The sequence below is a fragment of the Panthera leo genome, chromosome B1 (genome assembly GCF_018350215.1).
Source record: "Panthera leo isolate Ple1 chromosome B1, P.leo_Ple1_pat1.1, whole genome shotgun sequence".
Taxonomy (NCBI): Eukaryota; Metazoa; Chordata; class Mammalia; order Carnivora; family Felidae; genus Panthera; species Panthera leo.
In genome coordinates, this window is record NC_056682.1 from 28,059,381 (window position 1) to 28,071,020 (window position 11,640).

The 11,640-nt window shown below is 39.6% G+C and overlaps 1 protein-coding gene across 2 annotated transcripts in view; it reads left to right on the forward strand.

Annotated features, from left to right (window-relative positions):
• Nucleotides 1-11,640, forward strand: part of RBPMS (RNA binding protein, mRNA processing factor) — a 169,697-nt gene that overhangs the window by 34,011 nt on the left and 124,046 nt on the right. The window lies entirely within an intron of this gene.

Here is an 11,640-nt window from a genome sequence, read left to right on the forward strand (position 1 = left end):
GGAGCTCTCTCACCTTTATGTACCTTGGCACATGCTGTTCTGTACCCAGAATGCCTTTCCATTCTTCCTGTACCCCAGGAATGTCTGCTCATCTTTCAATACCCAGCTCAATGAAAGCCTTTCTGAACTCCCCTGGCAGTCTCTCTCTCCTCTGTTGCCACAGCAGTTTTTAAAGGCCTGGGTTACAGCACACATATCATGTTGTAATTATTTTTTATATGTTTGGCAGCCTCTGCCATCTGTAAACCGAGTGCTTGTCTTAATCATCTTTGATCATCCAGCATTGTCAGGTGCTTGATATGTTTGCCATCCAGCATTTAAACAGGTGGGTCATGGGGATAGAATGCCAGGATTCAGACTCTGGCTTTGGGACTTTGGGATGAAGCTAGTCTTTTTGTGCCTCTTGTTTCCTTAGCTGTAGGCTTGTGAGACAGGGAAGGGTAGAGGAGGGTGGAGTCAATGTAGGTAGTGCCTGACCCATGGCAAAATATTCAAGTGCTAATCACTGTGACGTTTAATCTTAGTGTTAAGTAGTATTGAGCGTATGGGAAAGCTCTTAAAAATCCACATAATTGGAGATCACACTAGAGATCTAGAAGCTTAGTAGATTCTGTGTTCTCCAGGTTTAAATCCCAGCGTAGATGAGATAAATGAATCTAACATTTGTAAGGCACCCCAAAGAGGCGTGCTGTTGTGCACCTCCCTACAGTCTGTGATTCTTTGCTTTGTATCAGTGTTAACTGCCCTTTATCTGAGGGCTTTCAGCCTCTTAGAAGTAGGTACTAGGGGAATATAACTTATTTTTTTGTTTTTTGTTTTGTTTTACTGGAAATAGAGTGCATACATTTGCTTTTGCTTTTAAGACAAGTCATAGGTGGTGAGAAAAACATCACTGAAGGAGTTCTTTCCTTAGGGTGTTTGATTTGTAGGCAGGATAGAGGCGTCCTCCTAAATTCATGACTGTAATAGTCCTACTTTATAACTGGGACTAGTCCAGCCTCTTCTGTTACAAATGAGGGAACTGAGGTCCCAAAAGATGGAGTGATTTGCCATATGACATTATGTCATGGATGTGGAACTATGCCATTGGTCCTCACGTGGATTCACATGTGTGGCTGGGTGGCTGGGGGCGGGGAGCACGTTGGAGTGCCTAGGCGGCCACTTTCTGTGCAGGAGTGCCTGACTGTCTTCAAGCACAAGCTTGCTTCTAGAGAGCCTTCTTGGATTCCCTAGGCAGCATCTCCTTTGTACTTTCAAAACTGAATTTTGCCTAAATTAAAAGCCGTGAAATCCAGGCCTCCTGGAAAGGTTGTTTTCCTCTTTAAAAAAAGCAAAACCATTAAGTTAATGACAGTGTTGGAAACCTTAACCATACCATCCAATGATTGATATGCATGTTCCCCAATTTTTGTAGTGAAATAGAAGAACAGTCTGTAATCTTATTTTATAATCAAAGTTTAACCAGTTATAGTAGGTCTCAATACATTTTTTAAAAATTTTATTTATTTTTGATAGAGACAGAGCACAAGTGGGGGAGGGGCAGAGACAGAGGGAGACACAGAATCTGAAGCAGGCTCCAGGCTCTGAGCTGTCAGTACAGAGCCTGACATGGGGCTTGAACTCACAAACCGGGAGATCGTGACCTGAGCTGAAGTCGACTGAGCCACCCAGGCGCCCCAGTCTCAATACATTCTTAAGCAATTGTGTCCTCAAGTCACCCAGCAAGATCCCTTTTATCAACTTCTTGCAGCCATTTCCTTTCATGTTTTGGCTTCTTGGTGTCTACATAGTTTAAGCTCAGCAGCCCAATAAATTGTACTATTCTCTCCAGGTTTCTATAGTTTTAAGAAATGGTATATACATTTGCTGTGGTCTCCTTCAAGATGTAGGTCAATTTGTGCTTTTTAAAATATTTTTAAAGCAAAAGAGGGAGAGTGCTTTAGAAGAAACTAATAGTAATTTATAATAAGTGCCCTAGCCCTAATAACTTTGATTTCTAAAACTGCACTTGAGGTTTAACTGTATGGTTATAGAACCTATGCATAAACTTGGCAAATTTTAAAAAATGTGAAATCACATATGTCCCTTTGCCACTGTTGGCAGCATAGGACAGAATCCTACTTCTTGCTCTGTGCCTGTAGTATCTCTGAAGGGAAGAAACAAGTCGATGTCATGATTCTCTGCTGTCACGTGGAAACAGCGTACTGTGCTTGAGAGGTGAAAGCAAAGAAGAGGCTTCGTTATGTGTATCCCTGAGATGTACTTTTGGGGCACATTTTTCAGATCTTATAAAGAAAGCCAATCTTTTAATGAATTATTTAATAATTTTTGATCCATTCCCCTAAAGTACATTACAAAATATGTCCACAGAAATGCTATAGTGACAGCATTTTAAAAAGGCCGTGTGGAGAGACTCCTGTTTGAGTTGGAGTAGCTCCGTTACTAACTGGATAGAGTGGGGTAATCGTCTCAGTGATTCTTTTACATGTGTTTAACAATATGTGGATTAACATCATATTGAATAAGCCAGATTTGTAGCCTTCGTCTCATCTTTATTGTCTTGACTTAGATATGGATGAAAGTGCTATGAATTTTAAAAGTTTATTTTGATGGGGCACCTGGGTGGCTCAGTCGGTTGGGCGTCCGGCTTCAGCTCAGGTCATGATCTCAGCATCCGTGAGTTCAAGCCCCGCATCAGGCTCTGCTGACAGCTCAGAGCCTGGAGTCTGCCTCGGATTCTGTGTCTCCCTCTCTTTGGCCCTCCCCTGTTCATGCTCTGTCTCTGTCTCAAAAATAAATAAACATTAAAAAAATAAAAGTTTATTTTGAGAGCTCACGGGAGTGGGGTAGGGGCAGAGACGCGGAGAGAGAGAATCTCAAGTAGCTTCATGCCATCAGCAGAGCCTGATGTGGAGCTTGATCCCACAAACCGTGAGATCATGACCTGAGCCAAAATCAAGAGTCGACCCTTAACCGACTGAGCCACCCAGGTGCCCCAAAAGTGCTATGAATTTTAAAAATTCCTATGTGTTCTTTTAGTCCAAAAAGATAAATTAAGCACTTGCCATGTGCTTAGCGTTGTGTAAATGGCTGGAATTTAAAGACAAGTAAAACAAGGCTTTTTTCTTAAATGAGAGCAATGGAAAGTGAAGCAGATAATTGCAGTGCATGGGCAAGTGATGATTTGTGGGTATGATTTACCTGTAGTCTATAAATACATAAAATTGGTTTTAAAAGGAACCAAGGTCTGCTTCCATTAACTTGTAGCTCTTTTAGTAATGGTGTTTATCAGTATAGTTATTACCGATCATACAGTTCTATCGTATCAAGTGAGAGCTTAAACATTTTTTGGTTTAACTTCCCAAAGACTACTTTTTTGTGTGTGTGCACATGTGTCGGGGGGTGGGGAGGGGGGTACCAATCTGATTTGTTAATGGAATTTGACAGAACATCCTATAGTTCTTTAAACTGACACTCCAACTAGAAGTAACTCTGAGTTAACTGCTCAGAGTCTTTGGTTAGATGGAAAACAGCAAAGTAGCCTGCATCTCCTTGCTGTGTGTGTTTTGTTTTGTTTTGTTTTGTTTTGTTTTGTTTTGTTTTACTCAAGACAGCCTTACCTGGATCTCTTCTGATCTGGTACTGACCAGAGCGGTGCTCACAACTTCTTTCAATGTCCACTGGAAATGTTGATAGCAAGGCCTACTTAATTCCTGCCCAGACTGTGAAGTCTGGAACTGTGAAGTCTGAGGAACTTCCTTAGTTCCTGTGACTGCGACAACTATGTCCATGAAGGTAGTTAAAGAAGATGGTAATGTTAAAGTCGGATGGGTTTCATTAATAGTGTGTGAGAGTGTGGTGTGCAGGTTTGTATGACTAGCTTAAAATCAGGGTAATAGCTATTGTAATAAAAGCAAGTACAGCTTCTGGCTCATTTGTAACTTAGCAATAGTTTAAATTCATTATTTGTTATTCACCGCTTTATTCTTGTTAGGATAAGGCAAGGAATAAATAAATGGAAAAAATCATTACACAATTGTTTTCTATTTGGCTAAATTGCAACACAGGAAAACAACAAAAGAAAAACCCTTTAGCTTCGACATTCCATTGACCCAAGAAAAATCACACACACTCCGAAAACAGCTTTTATTTAGAGAGCTAGACTTCTCTTGAGTCTTCTCATGTGGATCATTCGATAGAAATCCAGTGCAAGCTTCTGCTCCTCTAAAATGATGATGTCTTTTGCCTAAGAATAGACAGACCCTTCTTTCAGTATAGAAACCAGATAAGCTGCCCTACAGTGATCCAAATAGCTAGCGGCTTCACCCCAGCCCCACTCCCAAACTTGACTAACAACACAGCAATATAATTTTACCGTTTAAAACTTGGCTGACCCAAACATGAACTTTTAAAGAAAACAAGAGTCATGACTAAAAGAGATTCCATTTCTTTCCGGGGCCTAATTTAAGATGACTTTCCAGAACTTTGAAAAAACTTATTCTTCCAATGGCCACTTAATTGTGAAACAAAATAAACACCTACAAGGGAGGCAAAATCTAGAGTTCTCTGTGTTTGGATTTTAAAATATTTTTTGGGGGGAGGGTGAGGTTTTTCTTTCTAGGGTTGTCCTATGTAGTTGGGAATAGTTTATCAGGTTCTATGAATTTTAAGGGCAATGACTTAGGAATAACTGATAATTTCATTTCTTAAAGTTTGCCCTGTTAAGCTTTTTTTTTTTTTTTTTTAAACGTTTTATTTATTTTTGAGACAGGGAGAGACAGAGCATGAACAGGGGAGGGTCAGAGAGAGGGAGACACAGAATCCACAGAATCCGAAACAGGCTCCAGGCTCCGAGCTGTCAGCACAGAGCCCAACGTGGGGCTTGAACTCACGGACTGCGAGATCATGACCCAAGCCGAAGTTGGCTGCTTAACCGACTGAGCCACCCAGGCGCCCCTGTTAAGCTTTTCTTAAAACCTGTCTATTCTGCGTGTCCTGGTTATTCAGAACCACTGAATGATGGGTCAGGACTCTGGTGGGCCAGGCTTCTAGACCCTCGCCTGTTGCACTGAACAATACCACCTTCCATCTTGTGTATGCCTTTCCAAACATTTGGAGATGTGATCCTAGGGAACAAACAGTTTTCAGGAACCACAAGATAGTATTTAAGGTAGCGCAACATAGTGTTGCACAGGCTTTAAGTCAGACAGGCCTGGGTTTAAACCCACACTCTGTTTTGAGGCTTTTTCTTTGGGTAAAAGGAGCCTCATTTGTCTCATCTGTAAACCAGGGATAATTATATTTGCAGTGGCAGAATCATGGGGATGATTACGTGAGCTAGTATATGCATAGGATGAGATCAACCGTCTAGTACTCAGGAATTCATGAAATGGTAGTTTTTTGTTTTGTTGTTGTTTTTAAGTAGGCTCCATGCCCAACATGGAGCTTGAGCTCATGACCCTGAGATCAAGAGTCAGACGCTCTACTGGCTTGAGCCAGCCAGGTGCCCTGGTAGTTGTTTTTATAATTGGCTCATTGTAAGTGTTGAGTTGGCCTAAACTCCCATGTTCTGATTTTTGTCATTATATACATGACTCTTGTCCTATTTATGTATTCTCTAAATGATACCTTCCAAGTATGAATGACTTCAAGAATAAAATGAGCATTCAGGCATCTCAGGTGGTCCTGGACCAACGTAGGGACTTCTATGAGGTGATCGAGCTTACTTGTTTGTAGTTTAAGCAATTTTTTTTTTTTACCTTTTTAGAGACCTAAATCAATAAGTCCCTTTACCTTTCTAAGCAGTAAAATCAGGGAGCTACATTAGACGGTCTCCAAGTTAAAGTAACTCTGAAATTCTGTGATTGGTATTAGGCCTAGTAATAGAACTGGGATCTTTTAATTTTTACAACCCTTAGGAAGTTAGTTGTATCAAGGATTATTATGAGAGTGGGGGTAACCATGAGTGGTCTTTTGTGCCCACTAAAAACAGAAAAAGAAGTTGGTGTTTGATTCTACCATATTTGCAAAAATAACTCCTTCCTCACAAACACAATTTCGTTTTCCAAGTATAGGTTTGTTTTTTTTGTTTTTGTTTTTGTTTTTGTTTTTTTTTGCATTGGCAAGCTGTTTATGAAATTCCATTTAACCAGCAACTAAGAGCTCTCATGGGACTGGGAAAGGAAGACCTCTCCATCCTCAAGGAATTTATAGTGTAAGCAAGGCTGAATGATACAAAATGAAAAATGTCCTAAAACATGTTTCTAAGGGCCAAATTTCCAAAGACACATGTCCATGTGGTCCAGGTGGTTGCTAACTCCTTGTGAAGGTGCTAATTCAGAATACATGCTCTCTGGAGGCCTTTTAAGGTGTGTTGCTCTCTGATTTGGTTAATTCTCTTTGATAAATATCATAGACCTTTATAATCCAGTACTACTAGTATTTTATGATACATGATTTTATAAGTTCTATGCCTTTGCTATAATTTAGAATCCCGTTCATAATCAATAATCCTTGGGGTGCCTGGGTGGTTCAGTTGGTTAGATGTTCTTGATTTCAGCTCTGTCTTGATCTCATGGTTTGTGGGTTTGAGCCCCACATTGCGCTCTGTGCCAATAGTGCGGAGCCTGCTTTGGATTCTCTGTCTCCCTCTCTGCCTCTCCCTCGCTCGCACTCTCTCTCTCTCTCTCAAAATAAACAAACATTTAAAAAAATAATCCTTATGAAGCAAGAGTACTGTGTCGGTGATCTGCATAGATAACTGGTTGCTAGGGGAGACAGCAGCCAAATGGGGATGTATGTACAGGGTTGTATGTCCGTGGGGGGTAGGGTGATGATGAGTTAGGGAAGACTACCTCAAGAATGATCTCGAGGTTTCATAGGTAAGTCATTGAGAGAAAAAGAACCTTTGGCAAGCTTATTTGAATCAACAATATATTGATACAAGGCACAAAAATGTTTTTGGAATAATAAACCTACTCCTTATACAGGGGAGCTCTAAAAATATTTTAAATGTGCTGTCAGATTTTTCTGAGCCTTTTTCCCCTTCAAGCTACACATCTTTACTTTCTTCAACCATTTATATATGCTGTAGTTTCCAGTTTCTTAACAGGCCTGATTGCTCATGTCTGGGTCTCCAGCTTGTTTGTCCCTGCCAGTCTTCAGATAGGATTTTGTGGTCTTGAGCACAGCTTGATAAGAGCTGCGGAACAGGTTGGCAAGTATCCTGTTTCTTTAACATAACTGTTACTTAAGACTTTAGTTTTTTTTGTTGTTGTTGTTAAGCAAGTTACCTGTCTCCTTGCTTCTCCAAGGCTGGTGTATGTGTGGTTTGCCACAGCTTTGCCTAGAGTGCCCTTGCATTCCTTTCATGCAGTTATGGTTTGCTTGTGTTTTTGTTCCGAAAAAGAAAGTGATGGATTCATTGTGTTGAATTGATAGGATTGGATTTTATACTACCAGAGATCCTTGCTCTTGGGCACTTAATAAATGTTTCCTGAATGTAATTGAATAAGTAATGAACCTTTAAATGTTTACAATCTTTGTTATATGTATAGCAGTTTGACCTAGAGTTGCCAGGATTATAGGTCAAACATTAAAATTGATCTTCTCCAGTTAGATAAACAAGTTTACTTCAGAAGAATTTTGCATTAAACTTTGAATGCTCTTTAAAACAAACAGAAATTACATTGTTTTCACTTAGGAAATGACTTATCTGCTCAAGTTTGTCTTAGAGCACAATTTGGATATTTTTCATTCTCATCTTCCTCTTCCCTTGTTGATAAATAGCCCGATGGCTTTTGGTAAAATAATAGTTAATTAACAGGGTTCTCTAAATAGTCTGTAAATTTTCTTTTTTAATTTTTTATGCTTATTTTTGGGGGGGGGGAGGGGCAGAGAGAGAGAGGGAGACACAGAATCCAAAGCAGGCTCCAGGCTTGGAGCTGTCGGCACAGAGCCCGACATGGAACCTGAACTCACAAACTGTGAGATCATGACCTGAGCCGAAGTCGGATGCTTAACTGACTGAGCCACCCAGGCACCCTGGTCTGTAAAATCTCTAAGCCAACTGCTTGTCTTACAACTTTTCTTTCCAAGTTTTAGGATGGTTATTATAACCTTCATTAGGTGCAAAATATAAGTAGATTTGTCCCTTCTGTCCTCCCTGTGTTGTGGAGTAGACTGATAGTCCATAGAATCAGAAGTTGATGATAGTCATTATTTCAAGGGTTAAGAAAAACAAGAGCTGCCATTTTACGTGAATGACCTTCGGGTAAATGCCATTTTTGAAACATGAACACCATTTTACCTGAAACTTTTAAGTAAGTGACTTGGGTTGAGGAAATATGGGTTGAAGCAAAAGTATAACTTGATTTTACCTTTTTTTTTTTTTTTTTTTTTTTTTACAGAGGAAAGGGAGAATTCCCATTTACCTCTGCAATTGGTATTAGTTAGTTCTTTATCCTAACACGTGGGGTGGGGGGGTAAAGGGAGAGGCATTTCAAGTACAGATACTATATTGTTTTATCTTTTTATGTTTCTGTTTCCCTTTGCATTAGTGATGGTATTAGCGTGGATATGCTACAATTTAGGGTAAGTTGTGTTCTATCCAGAGCTAGAGATAGGAAGATGTGGTCTTATTAAAAAATTTTTTTTTCCTGTGGAGAACTATCTGAATTTACTTAGAAATATCAAAAATAGTCTGATGCTATAGTACTTGTGGTTATTTTGGCCTTCCTTATTTTAGATGAAGCTAACGTGAACTGTAATCAGTCACCATCTTCAAGGAAATAATGTTTGGAGGATAAATTTTGTGTGCATCATCTAAAAGCAAATCTCTTTAATCACAAAGCCAAAAGGAAAGGATGTGTTCTTTTTTTCCATGTTTCCTGTTGGATCTTAAAGCCGAGTTGGAGGAATCGTGAATTGGCAAATTCCAAGAAATGAAGTAATTTTGATCATAAAGCAAAATCTTTTCCTTTGAGAGTCCTTTCTCAGGGTAGTATAATGATGTGGAGGCACTGATTTTATTTACAAAGATAGCCTTAAGTAGGTTGACCTTCTAGTGATTGTCTCCAAAAAAAAAAAAAGGAATGTGGTGGGAAAATCTTTTGACATTCTGAAGATCTGTTTTTAATTTTTTTTTTCTTTTAACAGTTTTTATGTTTTGAGAGAGAGAGCAAGAGAGCGGGAACATGAGTGGGGGAGGGGCAGAGAGCGAGAGACACACACACACACACACACACACACACACACACACACACAGAATCCTGAGCAGGCTCCAGGCTCTGAGCTGTCAGCACAGAGCCCAATGCGGGGCTCGAACCCACGACACAAGATCATGACCTAAGCCAAATTTGGGCAATCAGCCTACCGAGTCTCTCAGGCGCCACTGAAGATCTGTTTTTCTAAAAGGAGTAAAAAGTTCTTCCTTACAGTTAATCTTCCATTCACTTCTGTCTTGCTAATTGCCAGATTCTTTTTTTAAAAAATAACTTAAAAATTTTAATTGTGGTTTAAAAAAGATATAATTTGCCGTCTTAACAATTTTCTAAATGTACAGTTCAGTTAGAGTCAGCGTATTCATGTTGTACAACATCTCCAGAACTTTTTCTTGCAAAACCGAAACTATTTACCTATTAAACAACTCCCCATTTCCCCATCCCCCCCCCCCCCCCCCCCCCGCCTCCGGCAACCACCACTCTACTTTGTTTCTATCAATTTGTCTACTTTAGATATCTTACATAAGTGGAGTCATACAGTAGGTCTTTTTGTGACTGGCTTTATCTAACTTAACATACTGTCCTCAGGTTCATCCATGTTGTAGCATATGTTAGAATTTCCTTCCTTTTTAAGGCTGAATAATACTTCATTGTATGTATATACCGCATTTTCTTTGTCCATTCATTTGTTGATGGGCATTTTTGGGTCGCTTCCATCCCTGGCTATTGTGAATTATGCTGCTGTAAACATGAAACATCTCTTTGAGATCCTGCTTTCAGTTCTTTTGGATGTATACCCAGAAGTGAGATTTCTGGATCATGGGGTAATTCTATGTTCAATTTTTTGAAGAATTGCTGTACTGTTTTCCATAGAGGGGGCACCATTTTACATTCCTACAACAGTGCAGAAGGGGTTCAGTTTCTCTACATCTTCAGCAACACTTGTTTTATGGTTTTATTATTATTATATAGTAATTGTCAGTGTTTAACACTAACCATAACCATCAAAGTTTTCAGTGTCCCCGGGTGTACAAATATGAGATTTGTGTGCTGTCTAAAAAGCTAGAGTGTTTTTTTTTAATGTTTATTTTTGAGAGAGAGCATGAGCAGGGGGAGGGGCAGAGAGAGAGGGAGACACAGAATTTGAAGCAGGCTCCAGGCTCTCAGCTGTCAGCACAGAGCCCAATGTGGGGCTTGAACTCATGATCACAAGATCATGACCTGAGCCAAAGTTGGATGCTCAACTGACTGAGCCACCCAGGTGCCCCTAAAAAAAAAAAAAAAAAAAAAAAAAAAAAAAAAAAAAAAAAAAAAAAAAAAAAAAAAAAAAAAAAAAAAAAAGCTAGAGTTTTAAATTTGTTTGCTTTCACTTAAAAAACATTTTTCTAAGTTTTATTTATTTATTTTGAGAGAGAGAGCGAGCATGAGCAGGGGAAGGGCCGAGAAAGGGAGAGAGAGAATCCCAAGTACCTCTGCACTGTTAACTAACAGCGTGGAGCCCAACATGGGACTTGAACCCACGAAATGTAAGATCATGACCTGAGCGGAAATCAAGACTCTGGCCACTCAACCGACTGAGCCACCAGACGTCCCTGTTTTCTTTCACTTTTAATAGGTTTGTTTCTTGATGTTCATTACAGCCAGTATGGGACTTTTTAACCCATGTAGAAGAAAGCAGTGCAACATTATGGTAACTAAAGTTGCACATCTCAAACTTGGCACAACTATTATGCTGATACAAAAAAAATAATGTTCAGTAGAACGGATTGTGGGGAATGCATTCATGTCCTACAAGTTTACAAACAACATGTATACCTATATAGTCGATGCACCAGGGTGTTTCTTGCCCATTTATGGAAATGTTCCAGATACTGTACAGTCCAGGAAGATGGATAAGGTGGTGGATCTACTCAGCTGTCTAGTATTTCACTTCTTCCATCATAATGCCTAATTTCCATCCTTTCTTTGTTTCAAAGTCTTTAGTAGCAAAGTGATTCCTTGCTGTTAAATCTGAGAGATGAACCCTTCAAAAAGAGAAAAAAAAATCCAGTATTTTATGTTTGATAGATCTGTCATCAGTGTTAGTTTTTTATTTTTTTTATTTTTATTTTTTTTTAATTTTTTTTTTTTCAACGTTTATTTATTTTTGGGACAGAGAGAGACAGAGCATGAACGGGGGAGGGACAGAGAGAGAGGGAGACACAGAATCGGAAACAGGCTCCAGGCTCTGAGCCATCAGCCCAGAGCCTGACGCGGGGCTCGAACTCACGGACCGTGAGATCGTGACCTGGCTGAAGTCGGACGCTTAACCGACTGCGCCACCCAGGCGCCCCAGTTTTTTATTTTCTGTATCGTCTTAATATTGTATCAGAAAGAACTTTATAGTCTGCCTCATGCTGACTACAGATCATTAGAGAAT